Genomic DNA, 24441 nt, shown 5'->3' on the forward strand with positions numbered 1-24441 from the left:
TTATAGTTGAGGAACTCAAGCTACCCCTCTCAAACCTAGAGAAATAGAACAAAAAACAATAAAGAAATTAAGGATTTAAAGTGAATTTTTGAAGTTAGAAATGCTATATCTCTATTGATTACTGAATGGGGATAGAAAGAAAAATATGGATCTTTTGGAAGGCATATCAAGGTGCAAAATAAGATACATTTTTAAACATGAAAAATGTATGGCTTTTTTTGGGTCTGACTATACTTATTTGCTAAAATAATTGTTTTTCTTTATTTTTGTATGTATGAGGTGAAGGAAAAGCTCTAAAAGTGACATGTTGAATTTATTATATGCTTTAAAAAGTAAGCCTTAAACATTAAAGATTCATGGTTTCACAAATAATCTTTTTGGTTCTGCTTACTGTATAGAAGTGACCTTTTGTGTGGTTATTAAATTCATAACTTTTAAAAGAAAAAATAAACATAACAAGTATGATCTGGCTCATTATTTCAAAATCAGCCTGCTACATCTTTTCCTCTGAGTTCTAAGGATATGCTAAGATGTTTCAGGTGTCTTCTTTAACGCTGTTGACTTTAACCTCTACCAGTTTGTTTTCCCCATATTAGCCACCAGTGACTAGCACCCAAATTCCCTTTCATATCAATTAGCTTTTACAAAGTGATATTTCAAAGAGATCAATAATAAAATAGACATTTTACCCCAACACCTTAGAGTCACACTGTTTCCTATCCCAATTCATTCTTTGGGGAGCATGGGCTTAGACTTACCACTGTTTCACAATTCATTGATCCTTCAGTTCCACCAAGTTCACATCCGACCTATTGTTGGGCTGAGTTACTAAGGTCTTTGCTCCTTAGGGTCTGACTGAAAAACCCAGCATTCATTCTTACCCCCAGAGCCCTGGACTCCTGGAGGAACTGACCTTTTAAAATTCACAAGGTCAGAGCCTCTGGATTAATCTATTCATCTAGAATGAAAGAATAGCAAGGCAAAGGACCAAGGCCTCTTTTCACAGAGTCATATCAATCAAGGACCATATATAAGCCTTGGAGGGAGAAGGCCCAAAACTTCTCCCTTTATAGATCTGTTGAAGAAGCCATATGTTAACACATCCCCCCATGAAAGTGAGGCTCATTTTCTCCTTAAAAGGTATTGAGATCATCCTTGAGTTTTGGTTGACTCAGGCTGTTAACATCACTTCTTCATGGCTTGAGTACAAAGCAGCCAATAGATGCTTCAGGAGTGCTCTGATGCTTGGTTGGTGGATCACAATGTGCTGAATTCAGCTGAAATAATTTCAGGTACTCTCAAAGACTATTCTTGAATATCCTTCTGCCATTACTAAGTAAATAATTTTTTTTAAACTTTTGAATGATCTGTGTGTCTTATTTTGTTCCAGTATCAAATCTAAACTAACAGAGGACTGACTGGCATCAGGCCCCTCCCAGAACAGTCTCTCACAAAGGAGTAAAACTATCACAAAGTCTTGTGATCATTTGTTTACTTATTTGTGAGATGCTATCACAAAAGAATAAAACTAAAAGCAGAAATCCATGGAGAAAATAGCTAAAGAAAATGGTCAAGATTCTGGTTGGCTAGTGCCTTTTGATGGTGTTCATAAGCACCAGTCCCGGATTCAGGAGAACTCAGGTACTCCTGAATCCGGGACTGGTGCTTTATCCACTGTGCCACCTAGCTGCCCCCATCTTGTTTTAAATAAATGCCCTTTTTATACTATGGATTCCTCTTGGTACTCAGTGAGATTCTTGTACAACAGTCAGTGAGAAAGCATGCTACTAGAGGACCTGAATTATATTAATCTTGACATTCTCCTTATAAATGAAAGTAGAAGACAGCAGAAAGCAATTAAATGAAAAGATGGCTCAAGAGGGTACTTCTTGGAAATAAAATAGAAACATTGGCAGAGTTTTTATTTTTTAATCAACACAAAAACACCAATAAGCATTGTTTCATGCAATATTTGGTCATTTTATATTGTGGTACTCCTAATAAACATTTGACAAAATGGGACATGAATCACTGTGTTGCATTGAATAAAAACAAAGAAATTCTATGAAGAACTTAATAAGACTCTTTAAATTAAATATTAAGTATTCCATTTTCCCTCCATTTGTTGTTTTATTTTCATCCATTAAATGCCTTTGGAAAGGCCTTAGTTAGTTGGGATTCTGCTCAAGTTTTTTTTTTAAGTTTTATTGATATGTTTTGTTTTTACATTCCAAACATTTATAGATTAATCCCACTTAGTGAGAGGTCTTATAACAAAAAAATAGTTAGGTAAAACTATAACATATTGACTTCATCTTGCATGCAACATTTCAAATTTATAACAACTTCTCCCATCTCTCTATTATTTGGATTAGTAAAAACCTATTTTCTCCTTCCTACCCCTTGCCTCATTGAAAAATAAAGAAAAACAAATATCTTGTAACAAATTTGAATAGGCAAGAGAAAAAATTCTTTCAACAGCTATATATAAATTCTCATTATATATTCTAATTTTGTCATATTTCTATAAAATATAATGTTTCATCACTGGTCCTCTCTAATCATGAATCATGGTCTTTGTACAGATCACAGTTTTTATAGCTTTCAACATTTGTTTTACGATATTGTTATTGTATAAATTATTCTTCTGGTTCTGATTACTTCACTGTATCAGTCCATGTGTCTTTGCATGTCTTTTTGAAATTATCTATGTCCTCATTTATTTTTTTATTTTTAGTGAGGCAATTGGGGTTAAGTGACTTGCCCAGGGTCACACAGCTAGTAAGTGTTAAGTGTCTGAGGCCGGATTTGAACTCAGGTACTCCTGACTCCAGGGCCGGTGTTCTATCCACTGTGCTACTTAGCTGCCCCTTGTCCTCATTTCTTACAGCTCAATAGTTTTCTGTCACATTCATATACTACAACTTATTCAACCATTCCTCAATTGATGGATTTTCCATTAGTTTCTAGTTTTTTAACATTACAAAAGAGAAGTTATGAATATTTTGTGTATAATGGACCTTTTCCTTTCTCTTTGATCTCTTTTGGGTATAGGCCTAGAAATGGTATGACTGGTATAACATTTTGGGTATAATTCAAATTGCTTTCCAGAATGGCATACTTATTGAGAGATATAGGAAATAAGCATAGACCTAAATAATTGGAAAAATATAAATTACTCATGGGTAGGATAAGCTTATATGATCAAAACAGCAATGCTAACTAAATTGATTCATCTATTCAATGCCTTATCAAAGTATCAAAGAATTACTTTATAGAACTAGAAAAATCATAATGAAATTTGTATGCATGTAAGAAAGTGGTCAAGAAGAGAAATAATAAAAAGAAATGAAAATGAAGGTATCCTGGCAGTGTCAAATCTCAAATCATGCTACAAAACATTGATTATTAAGACAATTATATACTGATTAAAAAATAAATTGATCAGTAGAATTGATTTGCTACCCAATATACAGAGGAAAATGTATCTAATAGCTTAGTGTTTGATACCTGCAAAGACTCCAGCTACTAGATTAGGGACTCACTATTTGACAAAGAGTAATGGAAAAATTGGATAATAATATGGAAGAAATTTGTCTTAGATGGATATCTCACACTGTATATAAAGATAAGCTCCAAGTTTTCTTTAAATTGGTTTTACTTCCCCTGCTTCTTTCTGCTTTATAAGTTAATGGTATTTATAATATTCCATTATCCTTCTCTGTAAGGTTTTATAAGGTAGTTTATGTTCTAAGACATATGCTATCTCTCATCTTGATAAGTAAGCCCATGTTCTTTTAAGTTTCTTTTGGTCTCTCTGGTACCATGTATGACAATTTAATTTTGTCAATAAAACTTCAGTATGAAATTATTTCCTTCTTTCCTTCCCTTCTCCTTCCAATTCACAGTTTCAAAAAAGTTATATTGGTTTGTATATCTATCTTTCCACAATCCTTCCAATACTGACTATACTGATTTTTGTTATCTTTACCAATTTCTGGGATTTGTGGTAGAACTTCTGGGTTGTTTTAATGTGTATTTCTTATTATTAGTGATGTGGAGCATTCTTTCATTAGTAGTTTGCAATTCTTCATTTAAAAACTATTTGCTGGGGGCAGCTAGATGGTGTTGGGGGCAGCTAGATGGCACAGTGGATAAAGCACAAGCCCTGGATTCAGGAGAACCTGAGTTCAAATTTAGCCTCGGACACTTGACACTTACTAGCTGAGTGACCCTGGACAAGTCACTTAACCCTCATTGCCCCTCGAAAAAAACTCCACAAAACTATTTGCTTATATAGCCTTTGACTACTTATCTATGGAGGAGGGACTTTTGGTATTATATTTTTCTGTTAGTTGCTTAGATAGTTTGACTATCAGCCTGTAGTAGCAGGCTGGTGGGCCTGGGTCCAGTTTGGGATGCTCTGGCCTTGAGGGGGACACTATGACCATAGAGAAATGCAGTTGGTCAGCTTGTTGGGGTCAGTTAGAGATTACTCTTTCCTTGGAGAAGCAAAGTAATTGATTAACCAGGTTGGTCAAACAGATAATAAAGCAGCCACCCAGAAAGCTGGGCTCCTTAAATTTACAACATGAGCTTAGTTGGGAGCCAGTCATATTTGCTATGTGATTAGGACCAAGTAGTGACAATAATCTCAAATCAGAAATGTGGAATTTTTATTATACATATATCCAAATAGCTAACATTATCATTTTCCAGGCTGCTGTAACTTTTCAGTCTTAGGGCTCTACCCTCACCCCCTTCTTGCCTCTATAATATTGTCATCTTTTCCTTTGTTCTGGGAGTTGAAGTTAGGCTTCTTCTCCCAGCCATATCTCTATGCTCTATGGCTGTCTGATTAAACCTCCCCGGGAGCTGAAATTAAACTTCTTCTCCCAGTCATACCTGTATGTCTAAGGAACATGCTATAAATCTGTACCTCCCTGGGAGTTGAATTGAAGCCTAGGCTTCTTCTCTCAGCCATGCCTCTGTGTGCCAAATAATAAAAACTTTTACTTAAATTTTGATTGGATTGTCTGGGCAAGTAATTCTTTGAAAGATAAATCTTTTCAAGAACCCAATCTAGTGATAAACAAGACCCTTATCAGAGATACTGGAGGCAAAGAAATTTTTCCAATTGATCACATCCTTTCTTACATTAGTTGTATACATTTTTCATTATTTTCAAAAGTATTTCAATTTTGTGTAATTGAAATTGTTTATTCTTTATAAGAACTTCTATCCCTTGTTTGGTGAAAAATGATTCCCAAATCAGTAGCTATGGAAGATAAATGATATAGTTCCCTTCTATGGTTTTTGTGAAATACATACATTTCATGCTTAAAATTGTACATGGTACAAGATGGTGGTCTAAACCTAATTTCTGCCAGATTGCTTTCTAGTTTTCCCAATCATTCTTGTCAAGTAGAAAATTCTTCCCTAAATAATTTATGTTTTCAGGTTTATCTGACATTGGCTTATTGATTTTTTTTTTGGCTTTTTTTTTGGCTTATTGAATTTAATAATTATTATTTTCTTTCTAGGTTAGTCTGTTCCATTGATCTATTTTTTTTAAATTAAAATATGTATTAGGAGGCAATTAGGTGGTGCAGTGGATAGAGCACCGGCCCTGGAGTCAGGAGGACCTGAGTTCAAATCTGGCCTCAGACACTTAACACTTACTAGCTGTGTGACGCTGGGCAAGTCACTTAACCCCAATTGCCTCACCAAAAAAAAATGTATTAGAATAGTTTTTTATTATACTATACTATACTATACTATACTATACTATACTATACTATACTATACTATACTATACTATACTATACTATACTATACTATACTATACTGTATTTGGAAGCGCTATTTCCTCTTCCTACTTTTATTTCATTGTCTTCCTTTATACTCTACATCTGGGGGTCCCCCTGGGAGAGATAAGTGACATGTGCTCTCCTCATTCTAAGTTGCTCAAGCCTCCAGGGCCCCCTCCCCCTCCATTTTCCTCTTTCTACTGAGCTGGCAGTTACAGTTGCCTAGGGCAGATAACTAGGCCACAAAATCCCCATCCAATCTGAAGTTGTCTCATAAGGATGATTTCTCTTCAGAATCAGGGAGATTAAGATACTAATCCAAACCGGTCCCTCCATGTTTCCCAGTTAACCCCAAATTGCACTGCACTTGCTTAATAAACCTCATACATATTATCCAACACACCCTTGGGTTGAGATTTAACATTAAATTTAGACATGCGTTGTATGATCAGGGTTTGGTTACATATTTAGGAGTTAATATGAAGTTTGGGCTAGGGACTTTGTGTTAGACGTAGGGATAAAAAGGGAAGTTTGCTGTGGCAAAGGGTGCTACTCTTCTAGCGTGTGTGCCCATTCTTGCAAGACTGTAATAAAGACTTCATATATTCACCAAATGAGAAGCTCTAGTATTTTTATTTCTGACACCCTAAATGAATTTTGCAATTCTTTTGTCTAGCACTTCAAAGTTTCTGTTTGGTTGTTTGCTATACTACTAATACTAATACCATAATACTGTTGAATATAAAATCTGATAAGTTTTAGCAGTACTGTCATTTTTATTTTGTTAGCAGGTCTCATTCACAAGCACTGAATTTCCCTCCAGTTATTGAAAATGTTTGTTCCCACCATGTTGCATTTTCTTTGCAGATTTTGAAATGTAAATAATGCTTTTAGCTTATAGGTTTTTTAAAAATAAGAATGTTCAGAAAAATTAAGATAGACATACTAATATTTTTTAAAATATGTTGGGGGGCAGCTAGGTGGCACAGTGGATAAAGAACTGCCTTGGATTCAGGAGGACTTGAGGTCAAATGCGACCTCAGACACTTGACACTTACTAGCTGTGTGACCCCGGGCAAGTCACTTAACCCTCATTGCCCCACAAAACAAAACAAAAAACAAAACAAAACAAAAAACAAAAACAAACAAACAAAAAGATGTTGGAAAGATGATGCCTGAGTCCCAGATAGTATATACTACATCAGTGTAAAAAGGCATGAACAATATAAACCCAAAACAACAGGACCAATATAGCACACTGAAAAGGTATAATATATACCCAAACATTTATATATTAGATTCTAATCTACTAGAGTAAAGGCTGAATAATTCTAAGCTATGCTCACTGTTTTAACTTAGTACACACTTTCTCTCTGCTTTCCCTAAATAAATCTTTTTGTTGTTGTTCAATCATTTTCAGTTGTGTCTGACTCTTTCTGAGCCCATGTGGGGTTTTCTTGGCAATGATACTAGAATGGTTTGCCATTTCCTTCTCCAGCTCATTTTACAAATGAGGAAACTGAGGCAAACAGTTTAGTGACTTGCCCAGGGTCATACAGCTAGTAAGTGTCTAAGGCCAGATGTGAACTCAGAAAATATGAATCTTCCTGATTCCAGGTCTGTCATTTTATCTACTGCACCACCTAGATTTATCTGTTTTATGTCATCCTATTTAATCAAATCCAAAAGTCTGAAATTCCACTTTAGAGACATACTCAAATGTTGAAGAAGCAGATAGAGAACCCAGGAGAGTGCACTTCAAGCAGTCTAGCAAAAGCTGTTCTCTTGTTTTTCTGTCTGTCTCTCACCTTCCTCTTACTCCCACCAACTCCACATCACTTTATTCGGGAGTTGCAGGGGAGTCTGGTGCCTGCCTCCAAAGTACCAGTTTGATGAATCTATTGTGTTATTGTGGATTCTATAGGCTCCTAATTTCTATTACCATTCATAACATTAAAACAAAAAGCAGGGGGCAGCTAGGTGGCACAGTGGATAAAGCATTGGCCCTCTATTCAGGAGGACCTGAGTTCAAATCCAGCCTCAGACACTTGACACTTACTAGCTATGTGACCCTGGGCAAGTCACTTAACCCTCATTGCCCTGCAAAAAACCCAAACCAAACCAAAACAAAACAAAACAAAAAGCAAGATTAGTGACTGTTCATATATTTGATATAACATGAGAATAAACACTGGTGGTAAAATGAGTTGAATTCATTGTGGGGAAGGGGAACTGCTTTAGTTGTAATCACAGGAACTGAGACTTTTGGGGCTTTCCTGCAGCTGTCAGCTCCCTGGAATTAAGGAATTAAGGTCAGGAAAGATCAGCACTGACTGATCACAAACATTCTTGCCTCAGTTGCTATGCTAATTAACAGTCAATTCCTTTGAAGTCTTTGAAGTCCCCTTCAAAGACTCAGAGAAACACAAATCCTGGTGTTAATAAGTTTTTGACCCAGCAAAAGTTCACATGGCCTCAAGATGGAGGTGACTCAACCTTATACTCCCGTGTTGTGGTTTTCTCCTTCCTTCAGCCTGAATTCTTTTTCATCTGTCCCAGGTATCCCACCATTCATGACCTCAGTGCCCAGTGGGCTCCTGGGAAAGCATATACAAAGAGATGATTATTAAATCTGTGGGAATCTGGGGATCACTAAGCAAAAAGGTATAGAGGAAGAAAAAAAGGCCCAAGAAGTAGCCTGGGGTGGGAGTGGGGGGAAGGACACCCACATTTAGAGGGTGTGACAAAGGAGCAGTCAGACAGGTAAGAGGAAAAGTAGGAGCAAACATTGTTATGAAAACCTATAGAGAAGAGAGTATCAAGGAGGTGATAAAAAATGTCAAAGGCTTCAGAGAGGTGATGTATAAAAAGTTCATGCGATAGTTTGTGGTTAATTAATCATTTTATTAATCATGCTAGCAGATAATTAATAAAAGGTGTCAGTGGCACTCTCAAATGCCAAAGACCCCCTCCTGAAACCTACTCAACACTTTTATGCCCTTGGAAGAGTGGGTGTTCCTGGGGGTGGCAATCGACTCTGATTGGTTAACAAATAATGAGAAAATGAATATTATAATAAGAGATGGACTTATTTTAATGAGGGGCTGACAGATGTGACTCTTATCACTTACTCAGTCTTGGTTAAAGAGTCTTATCTATACCCATATCACCCCATCTAGGGTAATCTAGACAAAAGGGGGAATCCACTTCTACCCAAACCTATCTGAATAAAACACAATGGGCTAGAATCCATCAATTCACCTAAACTAAAATTTCTTTACCTTTTGAACAGATCTGAGTTTTCCCAGTGGGGTATGTCTGCTCAAGATTTCATCTCTTTATCAACCCTGCCCTTCAAAGGCTGACTGAATAGCCTACAGGGAATGAGGAAACAGAAGGGGGCAAAACCTTCAATAATTGGTTATTAATATAACAGAGAAATAATAATTTCTCTCAGAGTGGTTTGAGGGGGAAAAAACTCCATTAGACTTGGCAATTGAGATCATTGGTAACTTTGGAGGGTGCTGTTTCAATTGAATTATGAGGTCAGAAGCCAGACCACAGAGAATTAAGAGTAAAGAAAATGAAGACACTGATTGTAGACAGTCATTTCAAGGAGTTTATCTGCAAAAGAGAAATATAGGATGATAATTAGCAGGGATGGATGGCTTAAGGGAGGGTTTTTGAGGATGAGGGAGACACATGTGTGTTTCGAGGCACTAAGAAAACAGCCAATAGACAGGAAGAGAATGAAGATTGATGAGAGAATGGGGATGGTAGAGGGGGCAACCAGCTAGAGCAGAGAAGATGAAATGGGATCATTTGTGCATGTGGAGTTGGCATTCATTCATCACTGTGTAGTAGCAGCCTGGTAGGCCTGGGTCCAGTTAGGGATGCTCTAGCCCTGAGGGGGACACTATGACCATGGAGAAATATGGTTGCTCAGCTTGCTGGGGTCAGTTAGAGATTACTCTTTCCTTGGAGAAGCAGAGTAGTTAATTAACCAGATAGTGGTTGGTCAAACAGATAATAAAGTAGCCACTCAGAAAGCTGGGCTCCTTGAATTTACAACATGAGCTTAGTTGGGAGCCAGTCGTATTTGTTATGTGATTAGGACCAGGTAGTGACAATAATCTCAAGTTAGAAAAATGGAATTTTTATTATTCATATATTCAAATAGCTAACATCATGATTTTCCAGGCTGTTGTAACTTTTCAGTCTTAGGTCTCTCCCTCCACCTCCTCCTCACCTCTATAAAATTGTCATCTTTTCCTTTGATCTGGGAGTTGAAGTTAAACTTCTTCTCTGAGCCATACCCATATGTGCGGCTTGATTATGGAACATGCTATAAATCTGTACCTCCCTGGGAGTTGAGTTGAAGCCTAGGCTTCTTCTCCCAGCCATACCGCCGTATGGAAAATAATAAAAAAACTTTTACTTAAATTTTGATTGGATTGTCTGGGTGAGTAATTCTTTGAAAGAGGAATGCTTTCAAGAACCCATCTAGTGGTAATAGGTACAACCATGGCTGTGCCTGGACTAAATTATGAAGTAGACGGTTAGCTCCATAATACAATGTCCATTCCTTATTTAAACTTTGAATCTCTCCTAGAACCTAACATAGTACATTGCATGCTTTTAATAAACTATATCTTCATTGAGCCATTCCAGAAAGATGACTTTGAGTGCTTATGACTAAATCCAGCTCCCCTTTATCCTGTCAGAATAGTCACAAAAGTGCCAAACAAAATAAAAGAATAACAACAAGAAGAAAGAAAACATTGGGAAAACTGGGACAAACTTTACTAGAAACTGAAGAGGTCTCAACATAATGAATGGATATTCTGTGGTAACAAAACAGGGAGGCCAAATACTGTATTCTGTTCTCAATCTGCTAGCATTTAACAATATGGATTAACCCCTTCTTTATGCAACTTTTATCTTTTCTCTTATTTATTTATTTGTTTGTTTATTTATTTATTTATTTATTTATTTTTGGAGAGGCAATCAGGGTTAAGTGACTTGCTCAGGGTTACACAGCTAGTAAGTGTCAAGTGTCTGAGGCCAGATTTGACTCCTTTGTAACACTGAACTAGCTTCCTCTCCTCTGAGTTTTTTCCCTGTCTCTTTTCCTTCTACCACCCCTGTTCTTAGTTCAGTGAGAGAATGCTGGACCTGGAGTCAAGAGTACCTGAGTTTAAATCCTACCTCAGACATTTACTAACTGGGTGACCCTGGACAAACCTCTTTTACAAACCTCAGCTTCAGTTAAATGGGAATAATAAGAATACCTACAGGCGGCAGCTAGGTGGCGCAGTGGATAAAGCACCGGCCCTGGATTCAGGAGTACCTGAGTTCAAATCAAGCCTCAGACACTTGACACTTACTAGCTGTGTGACACTGGGCAAGTCACTTAACCCCCATTGCCCTGCAAAAAAGAAAAAAAAGAAAAAAAGAAAATCTATGTTCCAGTGTTGTTGGGAGGATAAAAAAAGATTGCAAATATAACAAGCTTTACAAGGCTTAAAGTGTTATACAAATTCTAGCTATTACAATTATTATTCAAAAGATTAATGATATAAATTAAGGAAATTTTAAAAATCCATGCAAATGGCACTTTGTGATTTGAAGAGCACTTTTCTTACATAGTTCTGTGAGATGAGTAACATGAATATTATTTTTCTTAATTTGAAGACAGAGTAGCTGGAGTTGTAATGGAGCTAGGATGATTTGCCTGGGATCTCATAAATGGTGAATAGCATAGCCAGGGCTCAGGCCCAAGTCTAGTGGTGGTGTTGTTCTTTTCCCCCAACATATTATAATGCCTATTCAAATTCCACTCTAATTTAAGCTATGCATCTTAATTCATTCAATGACATTTTGACTTCTCATATTCAAAACACACTTTTAAGATTAAATACATGTGGGGGCAGTTAGGTGGCACAGTGGATAAAGCACCGGCCCTGGATTCAGGAGGACCCGAGTTCAAATCCAGCCTCAGACACTTGACACTTGCTAGCTGTGTGACCCGGGGCAAGTCACTTGACCCTCATTGCCCTGCCCCCCCCCCCAAAGATTAAATACATGTAAGATAGCTAAGATAGTAGGAAATGTCTGGGGATGGGTTTCATGTTCCCATAATACTTGGGACCAAGAAAGCCTTTTTCATTATGGGGGTAGATTATCTAGACTAAGTCTGTAGAAGTCTATGTGAGTAACTTAAATATGGTATTTTTATTCAACAGGAACTCTGGGCAGAAGTGCTTCCAGAACAGGAAGTTTGGAAGAGCCTGGGAGACTCATATGAGTGGACAAGATGTGGGTTGCAATAGTCAGTACTTGTGGATGAAAACAAGGGAGGGGAAGAGAGATGGTACCTATATCTAAGCCATATTTGGGGTGCAAATGTCAGGTGAGAGAGCCAGGCTTTTGTAGGTGAACATGGTTGAGGTGGGAGAGATTGCAGTGTCATGGAGGAGAGACTTCAGGAGGTATGGACATGCTTCAGATGTCTGGAAGTACTGGTTTCTGGGAAGTATATCTCTAGCTGCATCAGAGATGGAAAGTGAAGTTACAAAGAAGAGAAACTATTCAGGTACTGGTCTCTGACATGTGTGTCATGAGTTTGAATGTATGTGTCCCTCTTCCACCATAATGGTAAAAGATTAGGATTAGTTAATTGGTATTAATTAATCAAATTCTGATAGATTGTGACTTCCTTGAGGGAAAGGACAGACTTTTAAGTTTTGGTTTTTTTGTATCCTCAGCACTTAGCATGATGCTTGGCATATAGTAGGTGTTTCATAAATGTTTATTGAGTGATTATTGTTGATTGATTGAATTGGGAAATATTTATGACATAAACTAATTCCTTATTATTTACTTTATTATTGTTGAGGCATTTCAGTTGTGTTCAATTCTTGGTGACCCCATTTGGAGTTTTCTCAGCAAAGATACTGAATTGCGTTGTCAATTCCTCCTCCAGCTCATTTTACAGATGAGGAACTGAGGGAAACAGGGTTTAAGTAACTTGCCCAAGGTCACACAATAGTAAGTGTCTGAGACCAGATTAGAACTCAGTCTTTCTGACTCCAGGCCTAAGTGCTCTGTATACTGTGAAATCTAGCTACCCCATTATTTACCTTTTGTTTTATTTAAATGTCTTTTGCTCTGATTTCATGTGCCATTTGCCATGGTCATGCAGAATCATTGAATGGGGGCTTAGAACTATGGATTTTCACAGAAGCTGGCCCAAAACAGTTCATTGAATCTAAAGTGTAGGAAAAGAGGATTTGGGGAGGAATTCATACTTCATATTTTTTCATTGTGGTTTTTTTTTTTTAGTGAGGCAATTGGGGTTAAGTGACTTGCCCAGGGTCACACAGCTAGTAAGTGTTAAGTGTCTGAGGCCGGATTTGAACTCAGGTACTCCTAACTCCAGGGCCGGTGCTCTATCCACTGCGCCATCTAGCTGCCCCTTTCATTGTGTTTTAAGGTGAGAGACATCTTTATTGGAAAATCATAAGAAAGTGGAGGTAGTTCAACAAATTTATGTAGCATAATATTGCGTGTTTAATAATTTTAAATATAATGGATAATGTAAAAATTTACAGTATAATCTATATCAGATTGCTTGCTGTCTTGAGGAGGAAGGAAGAAAAGGAGAGAGGGAGAAAGATTTGTAACTCAAAATCTTACAAAAATGAATGTTGAAAACTATCTGTATGTGTAATTGGAAAAAATACTAATAAGTGAGGAAAAAAAGAAAAATTCATTGGCCTTATTTGTGGACATCTAGGAAAGGAAGCAGTGTTCATAAAGAACCATCATGGCTGGATAAGGTGTCACACATCTTTAGTCCCTGCTAATGGGGAGGAAGGGGCTGGTGTATTGCTTGATATACCAGGGATTCTGAGCTGCTGTATTAGGACTAAAGTTGAATGAGCATCCACACTTAATCTGGAACAAATATGGTGAGCTCCAGGAGTAGAGAGCCACCAGGTTGCCTAAAGAGGAGTTAATTAGTCTTGCAGTTGACTAAAACACCCAGATATTTTAGAGACAAACTGCTATCTTAGAGCTGTCTAGCACAAGTTTATTTGTAAGGATATCTTTTTTTAAACACAAGGATTATACCTATCCATCCTTATTGATTTTGATCTTATTGGATTCAACACAACATTTTAGCCTGTTAAGATTTTTTTTTTTTGGATCATGATATCCAATGTCATGGCATCCTTCTAGGGTTTCTTTTTTCTCTTTTCCTTCCTTCCTTCCTTCCTTCCTTCCTTCCTTCCTTCCTTCCTTCCTTCCTTCCTTCCTTCCTTCCTTCCTTCCTTCCTTCTCTCTCTGTCTCTCTCTCTCTCTCTCTCTCTCTCTCTCTCTCTCTCTCTCTCTCTCTCTCTCTCTCTCTCTCTCTTTCCTGCAAACCTGTGCCTGAGGAAAATTGAGTCACACAGGCAAGGGAGTATTATATATCTTTCCAATGTCCATTTGTGATCAATGAATTTGTTAACATATTTTTAAACATAAACTGTTGGTTGTCCACCTTGCTTGGTTTTGATTCTTTTTCCCATCTAACAGTCTATACTATACAACTCCTTGTCTCATGCCCAGCATTTTCTTCTCAACAAATACAACAATTTATATGTATAAAGTGTTCTTTTATAACCACATATGTAGTACTTTTCTCATAACGATTTAGTGAGGCACTCTTTTTCCTATGATGGCAAGATTTCCTTCCTTGGTGGGATGTTGCCTATGTCAGTAGGGCTGGAGATCAGAACCAATTCCTATGTGGAAAGCAATGGTTCTGTCTAGTCCAACAAAGACATACTTTAGAACAATGGTCTCTAAAGTGGTGTGTGTGTAGAAGATCAAGTGTACAGGAAGAAATTATTAGAATTTTATTTCTATTTATTTTGATCTAAAACAGAAATTAAGATTTACTAATATTTAGGATGCAGCTTGATGCTGACACCCAATATTCAGTCTGTATATCAGATAGTCACATATCATGTAAGAGAAGTTAATAGTCATATTTTGACTCATTCATTTGTTTGACTCATTCAATTGCAATGTATTGCAGTTTACATGTGCCTACTTAAGTGGATGTGTGAATGAATGAATGAATGAATGAATAAAGCATTTATTAAGCACTTACAATGTACAAAATATTCTTCTCTGTGCTAGTTATAGAAATAGAAAGGAATTACAGGTAGCTCCTATATATCTGTCCTCATAGCAGGAAGCTATGTTAAATCAATGCATCAACCAAAGACATTCAACAAAACTTTCCTAAGTCCCAGAATTTTTTCCAGCAGCTTTTACTCTTACTTTGCAGATCAATTTAATAAAATATGGTTGTGATGGAATGGTACTGTGCTATAAGAAATGATGAGTTTGGGGCAGCTAGGTGGTGCAGTGGATAAAGCACTGACCCTGGATTCAGGAGTACCTGAGTTCAAATCTGGCCTCAGACACTTAACACTTACTAGCTGTGTGACCCTGGGCAAGTCACTTAACCCCAATTGCCTTACAGAAAAAAACCCCCAAAAAACAAACAAACAAACAAAAAGAAATGATGAGTTTGATCATCTTAGAAAAAACATGGATATAAGTGCATGTAATAATGAAGAGTGAAGTGAATAGAACTAAGAGAATGTTGTATATAGCAATATTGTTGTATAACAGCAATATTGTTTTAAGAACAAATTTGAGTGAATAAGTCATTTTGACTATTATAAATACACAAATTAACTACAAAGAACACATGAAGAAAGATGTTATCTGCATCCAGAGAAAGAACTAATAAATAGAGGTATGTAAATAATTTACATATGTATATGTGTATATATTACATATGTACATATGTGTGTGTATATGTTTATATATACACACATATTTGTGTCTAATGGTGGCCATCTCTAGGGTGTAAGGGGGAGAACAAAAGAAATTTACATGTTTACTTTAATATATTATTTAAAAGGAATAGCAAATTGTACATAATAGATTTGTAGTTTCATGTGCAATCTTTTTTATTGCACTATGCTATGGAAATTCTTGTTTTATTCCATAAATTAAAAATTTTTTAAATTAAGAAAAACATTACCAATCAAGACAGTGTGAATGTGAAGGCAAAAACAAGACAATTCCCTTACTTCTGAGGAGCTGGGGGATACAACATGTACATTAGTAAGAAATCGAAAAACAAAGTAATTCCAAGAGGGAAAGAATGCTCATAACTATTTATCAGGAAAGATTTACTTAGAAGGTTTCATCTGAGTTGTGCTGTGAAGAAAATCTGCCTAAAGGCCCCAAGGTTGTGACCAGTTGAACTATCCACTGGCAGCCACTAATGGCTTTTCCTATTCTTAGATGCCCCAGTTAACACTGTCTCCAAATTCTGCTAGGAGTTTGCCAGTGTATTACACCTGGTATCTTTATTACGGTGCCAATAGAGGAAAGAACATTATTGTATTTGCAGTTGGGAAACCTCAATTTGAATCCCATGTGTGCAGCTTACTTAGATAACATTAAGAAAACTGCAGATGCTAGGTAGTGCAGTGGATAGAGTGCTAGACCTGAAGTCAGAAAGATCTGAGTTCTAATCTAGCCCCACACACTTTACTTGATGTGACCCACAGCCAAGTCATTTCACCTCTCTTTGCCTCAGCTTCCTCATCTGTAAAATGGGGGTATTAGCACCTACCTCTCATGTTTGTGAGAATCAAATGAGATATTTGTGAAGTGTTCTGCAAACTTTAAAACACTACATAAATGCTAGCTATTATTATTTTCTTTCTAAGGCTAACCTTTCTTAGCCTTGATTTCCTTACCCATAAAATGAGGATTAGGAGAACTCTAAGGTCCTTTCCAGTTCTAAATTCTATCATTTTATGAACCTAAATACAGTTCTGGCTCTCAGGTTGGTGCTGATTCAATTACACTTGTATATTCCAAGCTAATTTGGCCATGGGACACTTTTGGCCTTCAACTATGGAAAGCAAACATAAATGTTAATCCTAGGAGTGAGAAGGAAATGGGGAGTGAAATACCAATGGTATAATAGATGTCAGGGAAATTTTGTATCAGCTAGAGAAAATAAGTCCTATTTCATTAGAAAAAAAATGTTGCATCTATAATGTGAGCCATGTGTTGTATTTGACAGGGATTCCATATGATGATGGATATGCAGTAGAAGTAACAGCCCATATCAGCTTGGGTGTTGCCCACAAACCTATGGAATAACAGGGCATCATTTTACTAATTAACAAGAAGAGTATAATATATAATTTTCCAACAAGGCACCAGTATATTCGAACTACCAGTCAAGTGGTCTCTCCAGAATTTTTCTGACATGTGCATGGTAGGTCCTCTTCAGTGTGTATGTGTGGGTGTTTTATCTTTCCTATCTTGAGTCTTCAAAGGAATGGGCAAGAAGGAAACTTTTCATGGGATTCTGAATTCTAGCCTGAGGTTAATATAAAAATATTGATTAGGATTATTAAAATAGTAAAATCTGTATCTCTAGAGTCTCTACCCTCTATTTGGGAATTTTTTTTCCATTTCAGTTTCATTCTTTATATATTTTATACAAGCAATCTAGTCATAGAGGACTTATTTTATTTAACACAATGAAGATACAAGGGGAAAAGTTTTCACCTCTATGACAAGGGATTACCATTTGATCTTATCCAAAGGTCTTCTCCTGAATCTATTTGCAGGTTATGGGAAGGGAACAAGGATATTAGTGTTAAGATCCAGGTCCAAGTTCTGGGTCCTGGCTTGGGACAATGAAAGCAAAAGAGAAATTGAAAGGGAAGATTAGAGGTGGACCAGCTTCTTGGCTCTCTCCTGCACCTATGAGGTTTTTGGAAGCCACTGATCACCAATTGACTATTCTCTGTGCCTGGGACACTGCTTCCTTCTTTGGTTACCGGGATGATCTGACTCAGTTTCCCATAAGGAAAGCCTCTGGATCCTCCAACTCCCACAGAAGTGAAAAGTATCACAAACACCTGGTCCAAGCATAAATACAAGATTTTTAAAAAATCCAAATGTTTTGATATTAAATATTTCAATAGAGACAAACGTTGTCAAGTGTTGAACTTCTATTGTGATTCACATCCTGTGGAGCACCTTTTGTGAAACACTACATTGTATCCTGGGATTAGCTTTAGAGGTAGAAAGCACCTTGGAGATCCTTTCATTTCATCCTATTATTTTACAGAGGAGGAAATTGAGGTGCAATGAGAGCAAGCAACTTGTCCAAAGTCCTACACCCTTGGTTCCAGCCCAGTGCTTCTGCCTCTATACTTTTTAATCTCTTATATTCTGTGATTTATGAGTTGTAGCATATCACTAAATCTTTATAAGCCTTCATTTTTCATCTGTAAAATGACACTAATCATACCTATAGTCCCTGGATCTCAGGGCTATTAGGAAAAAAATAATTTTTATACTGAAGAGTCTGTAAATATAAACCATATGAGATACCGCCAACTAAATTGCAATCTCCTGATTGCTTTTTCCTCCCCCAAGTTCCCCATACAGGGTTCTGCACATGTTGGGCATGTAGTAAATTCTTGTTGAATAGAAATAAAGGGGCTGAGTTGTAGTTAAATGGGAAAAGCCAAAATAGCAAAGATCAGCAGTTAGCAAGTGATCTGCTCATCCCCTCTCTCCTTATTATTCTAATAGCACGACTGATGTGAGAACAGCTTTCACCCTCAGGAATCATGCCAGCCAGAGTTCTGCTGACTGAGGGAAACCTGAATCAAGCAGTTACAGCAACAGCTGCATCCTTATGAAATCATTGGGATAATTGAGACAGAAAGATCTTTGAAAAAGGCAAGGAGGGCAGCTAGGTGGCACAGTGGATAGAGCACCGGCCCTGGAGTCAGGAGTACCTGAGTTCAAATCTGGCCTCAGACACTTAACACTGTGTGACCCTGGGCAAGTCACTTAACCCCAATTGCCACACACACACACACACACACACACACAAAAGAAAGAAAAAGAAAAATGCAAGGAAATTGCTGGGAAAAGGGGAGACACACATTAAGTTCTATCTTGCCGTATCTTATATCATCATATATAAAAAATAAAGGCCAGAATGTAGCTAGACATTATCTAGTAGCTAGATATCTCTAGGAAGATGATGAACTTGCCAACTGGGTTTAGCTTTGCCTCTCTGCCTCTCTCTTCCTCACCCTCACCTGCTTCATGGAAGACAACCATGGGTTTTGGAAATGAAAAAGTGGAGTCTAGACCCCAGAGTCTTAGGCAGCTTTGATGGGAGAGTAACCCCTAGGTGTAGTCTAGCCTTCAGAGGTTAAAATTGGAAGACCTACAGAAGGTCCACTCTAAGACCCCCAGTAGAGATACTCATGCCCAGAACCAGGAGGTTGAATTCGAGGAAGATTAAACCCAAGTGCACGAACTAGCTTGCAGGACCCAGATCTGTGTCTAGAGTTTTGTGATTGAGACAAAGCCTTTTGGCTAAGCCTCAAAAGAAACGAGTCCACTCCTTTAGAAGAAAAATAAAGGAAATTTTTTTCTATCTTAGGGAAGACTTTTGCCAATCTATGTCTAAGTGCTGCTACCTTCCTAAGAAAGTTATTAAAATATTAAAACTATTAGAGCATGAATCTAAAAGAGCATTGCAGAGCTCGTTCTTTTCATGAGAAAGAGAGAGCACTATAGCCAAGGACTCTAGCTGTAACCAGAAGCTAGAAGCAGGAAGACGCTCCAGAATCATGTACCTGCCTACAGTGAGTAGAGACCACACGTCTGATGGAGACAATCCATATGGCAGAGACAATGAATCTGGCAGAGCAATGCTCAGTAGAGATAATGCATTCAGAAAAGCAGCATTTGATGCAGTTTGTGTAAACTACTCGCTTGGCAGAGACTGACACGGAACAAGCCTGGAGGGAGCAGTGTGATAATACTCCAGAAGATATGACTGCCTGTAATATTGGAAACACGGGTTGCTATTCCACATGTAGTCCCCTGACCACATATGTGTATCTCTATGTGTTTGCTCTACATTTGTTGGTGCTTCACATTGATGGTTCACATATTCATCAGGTTTAAGGGCAGGAGATACACACATACATTTAAACAATACTAATTCATGAAATGTCTTTGCTATTTTTTGTGGGGCAATGAGGGTTAAGTGACTTGCCCAGGGTCACACAGCTAGTAAGTGTCAAGCATCTGAGGCCAGATTTAAACTCAGGTCCTCTTGAATCCAGGGCCGATGCTTTATCCACTGCACCACGTAGCTGCCCAATGTCTTTGCTTTTAACTAATTGTGTCTTTTGATTAACTAATAAAGGCAGATGCTTTGGTGGGTGCTCATGGCCTATAGTTTTAAGTGAATGTATTTTTACAGAGTACCTTTGAACTGAGATAACCTTGTTTGGGAGATCCAATCTGTTAGTAGGGGCAGGAGGTGTCTTGAGGTACTGTCAACCTAATGTATGGAGAGAATCTGGCTCTTGTTAATTATTTCCATCATTTCTATAATTCTTTTCTTATTTTAATCTGTTTTGATCTTCACAATAGCCCTGTAAGAAGGTCACTTTGCTCTACTGAGCCTCAGAGAATTTAGGCTACTTTCCTAGAGTCTTATATCTAGTAAAAGGCAAAACCAGAACTTGAATCTAGACCTTTTGCCTTTAAACACAGGGACCTATTCATAAAATCAACTTACCTCTTACTACCTTGGATGCATATGTAGCCACTGGCCCATGAAATCTAGAAAGGGCAAGGGTAGAATTTTTAGGGAGCAAGGTCAGATAGAGGGACACTAAGTTCTGGTTGGCTTTTATTTGTTCTTCCATGTAGGGAATCTTAAAATCAGAGCTGGAAGGAACTTTAGAATAATCTAGTAAAACCACCTGAGGGGGCAACTAGGTGGTGAAGTGGATAAAGCACCAGCCCTGGATTCAGGAGGATCTGATTTCAAATCCAGTCACAGATACTTGACACTTACTAGCTGTGTGACCCTAGGCAGGTCACTTAGCCCTCATTCCCCAATAAACAAACAAACAAAAAAACACCTGACTCCCAGAGTAGTTAATTGTAGTAAATGGCAGAGCCAAAAGCTGAAATGAGGTCAGTGGACTCCCCAATTCAGTGCTCTTTCCACCATACCACACTGTTCTCCCTATCTCCCCTTGAGAAGAACAAAAGACTCTGTCACATACAAAGCTTATAGCCAGCAAGGAGAATGCTTCAAGTGTTTTTTTTTTTTAGGAATAGGGATGTGGATGTAGAAAGAGAGAGAAGGATGTGTATGCACAGTGTGGTAGAGTAGATAGAATACTGGACCAGAGCTGGTTTGAAATTCCTCATTTTACACTTACAAATTGTATGATCTTAGTCAAGTCACAACCTCTCTGATCTTCATTCTCCTTATCTGTAAAATGATGAGGTTGGATGCACAAGGACTCTTTCAGCTCTAAATCTATAATCACACGATCCCCTTACACCTGCTTTCTTTATGACTAGTAGTATATATTTACAAGACAGCTGGCTAGAGTTAGAGGTATATAACAGAACACAGTTAACTGAGCCTTGCATCCCTCTACGGACAGCTTGCGACCTTGCCATCATTAATAAATGAATGCAATGAGGCTTCCCAACTCCCTCCACCCCTCCCCTCCCCATAGCTCTTCCCAATAGGCACACAGAATGACAGAATTTGAGACTTGGAATGGACTTCAGAGGCCATTTAGCCCAACTCATAAACAAAGGAATCTGCAATCAATGGATGTACAGCTTCTGCTTATAGGAGAACCCAAGAAGGGAACTCATCACTTCTCAAGGCAGCTAATTATGCTTTTGTTCTGCTCTCATTGTCAATAAGTTTTGCTGACATTAAGCCTCTTTGTAACTCACCCTCCTAGTTCTCTCTCTAGGATCTAATTTTTCTTCCACTTGACAATTACCATGTCCTTCCTGAGTTATTTTTCTCCAGGTGAAACATGCCTATGCACCCAACCAGTCCCCATATGACATGGATTTATAGCCTTTTATCATCCTGGCTGATTTCTTCTGGACACTCTCCAGAGTATCAATGTCTTTGTTTCTTCCTTCCTTCCTTCCTTTTTCAATGCCTTTCTTAAACAATTATATCCAGAACTGAACATCTACTCCATACAAGGTCTTCACCATGAACTCCAATCTCTCCATCTTTCAGTTTTCTTTACTCCTTACAGTGGCAGCATTTTCTTCCTTTTCCTATTTCAACTCTTTGGTGAGCCAAATCAACTTTACACTATTTTCTACCATTGAATCTCTTGCTCTCTTATCCTACTGTGGACCATAAAATCCAATCCTGGATGACCCCCCACACACACACACACACACAATCCTTTGCTCCTGTTCATGCACTATTGAATGGAACTGGAGGAAATGACAAAACTATGCTGACCCAGTAAATGTATAATAGATCATTTCAATTGGACCCTAACTACATCAAGGCAATCCTACTTACTCCTCCATGACTAGTTCCCTATCCAACTCACAGTTTCTTCTCACCATTCAGAGATGATCATTTGTCAAATCATCATTTCTTTTTCTTTAATATACTACATATATCTAATATAAATCTCATATACCCTTCTTTCCACTGACACAACCACCACCCTAATTCAGGCCGTTATAACCTCTCACCTGGACTATTGCAATAAGCTTTTAATTTCTTTCCCAGCCCCAAGTTAATCCCATTCCAATACATACTCCATTAGGAATCACTAAATGATTCTCCTAAAGTGAAGGTCTGACTATGCTTCTCCAAAGTTCAATCAACTCCAGTGGCTCTCTGTTACCTCTGGGATCAAATATAAAGTCCTTTTTACAACATGGTCCCTTCTTCCCTTTCCAAACTTCTTACATTCACTTAATGATTTGAACATATTTGCATGGTCACTGTTCTTTGTACATGAGACTCCATTTCCTCTCCCCATGATCTTGTACTGGTGTAACCAAGCTTAGAAATCCCTCCCTCCTAACCTCTGACTCTTAGTATCTCTGGCTTTATTTATGACTAAATTCAAGTAAATTCAAGGCCTTTGGGAGGTCTTTCCTATACTCCCCACCGCTAGTGCAATCTCATTATATTACCTTCCAATTAAAATGTTGACTTATCTAAGTCTAGTATATAAGCTCCTTAAGGTAGGAACTGGTTTTGCTTTTTTTTTTTTTTGTATGCCCAGTACCTGGCACATAGTAAGCACTTAATTAATTTTTGTTAACTGATAGATTCATGAGGGCAGAATATGATGAAATTAATGTGCCTTGTTCCTAGAAGTTATGACTCTCTTAATACAGCTCAACATATCATTACTTTTTTTGGCGGCCACTTTATACATATAATATATATTATATGGAGCTTAATGTTCACTCTAATGCCAAAATCTTGTTCAGAACAATTTATGTATAATTATGCCTTTCTCATTGTGTCCTGTTTTGTACTGAAATCTAAGAGTTTAGATTTATTGCTATTCAATTTAATCTTATAGCCCAATGTTCTATCCTGTCCAGATCCTTCTGGCTCCTGACTCTGCCATCTGGTGTGTTAGCTCTTCCTTCCAGCTTGGTGATATCAATAAACTTGATGAGTTTCACACACACACACACACACACACACACACACACACACACACACACACACACCCTTCTCCCATACTTGATGAATACTACTAGTTTTCTAGATGTTGAGAGATAACAGCCTAGAGATTTGCATGTATAGGATTGTTCTAGGACAATAAACTGAGCATTCAGCTTGGAGTCAGGAAGACCTGAGTTCAAATCCAGCCTTAGATACTTACTAGCTCTGTGACCCCCATGCAAGTCACTTAAACCTCTGTTTCCCTTAATTTCCTCATTTGTAAAAAGGGAATGATAATAGTACCTACTTCAAAGGGTTGTTGTTAGGATTAAAGGAAATAATAGGTGCCGACATAGTACGTTCTACATAAATGTTACCTATTATTATGCTTAATATAAAGCACCAAATGCTAATTACTATTTTAATAATTATTAATTAATGTTGCTCTATTGTATTAATGTTTAATTATTAGCCAACAGTTTATATTTGATAATAAGCATTTAGTGCTTTACAAATATTATCTTATTTTATCCTCACAATAACTCTGGGAGGTAGGTGCTATTATCCCTATTTTATGGATGAGAAAACTGAGGCTGAGCAGTCTATCCACTGACCACCTTGGTGCCCATGTAATAGTAAACATATATGTGGTATATATAATTTAAAAGTACTTATCACATATATTGTCTCCTTAGATCCTCACAATAATCTTGTGATGTAGGCATGCTCATTTTTTTTAAACGAAAGTTTATTTATTTATTTGGTTGGTTTTTGCAGGGCAGTGAGGGTCAAGTGACTTGCCCAGGGTCACATAGCTAGTAAGTGACAGGTGTCTGAGGCCAGATTTGAATGCAGATCCGCCTGAATCCAGAGCTGGTGCTTTATCCATTGTGCCACCTAGGTGACTCCTTAAGGAAAGTTTAGAGAGTTTAAATGACTTGTCCAATATCACAATTAAATGGCCAATCCAAACTTGAACCCAGGTCCTTTAACTAGATTTTATTC

The 24441-nt window shown here is 37.6% G+C and overlaps 1 protein-coding gene across 1 annotated transcript in view; it reads right to left on the bottom strand.

The window, feature by feature from the left end:
- DHRS7C (dehydrogenase/reductase 7C) overlaps positions 1–24441 on the bottom strand; it is a 56089-nt gene that overhangs the window by 29922 nt on the left and 1726 nt on the right. The gene's annotated exons all lie outside the window — the stretch shown is intronic.

Source organism: Dromiciops gliroides, chromosome 4 (assembly GCF_019393635.1).
Source record: "Dromiciops gliroides isolate mDroGli1 chromosome 4, mDroGli1.pri, whole genome shotgun sequence".
Taxonomy (NCBI): Eukaryota; Metazoa; Chordata; class Mammalia; order Microbiotheria; family Microbiotheriidae; genus Dromiciops; species Dromiciops gliroides.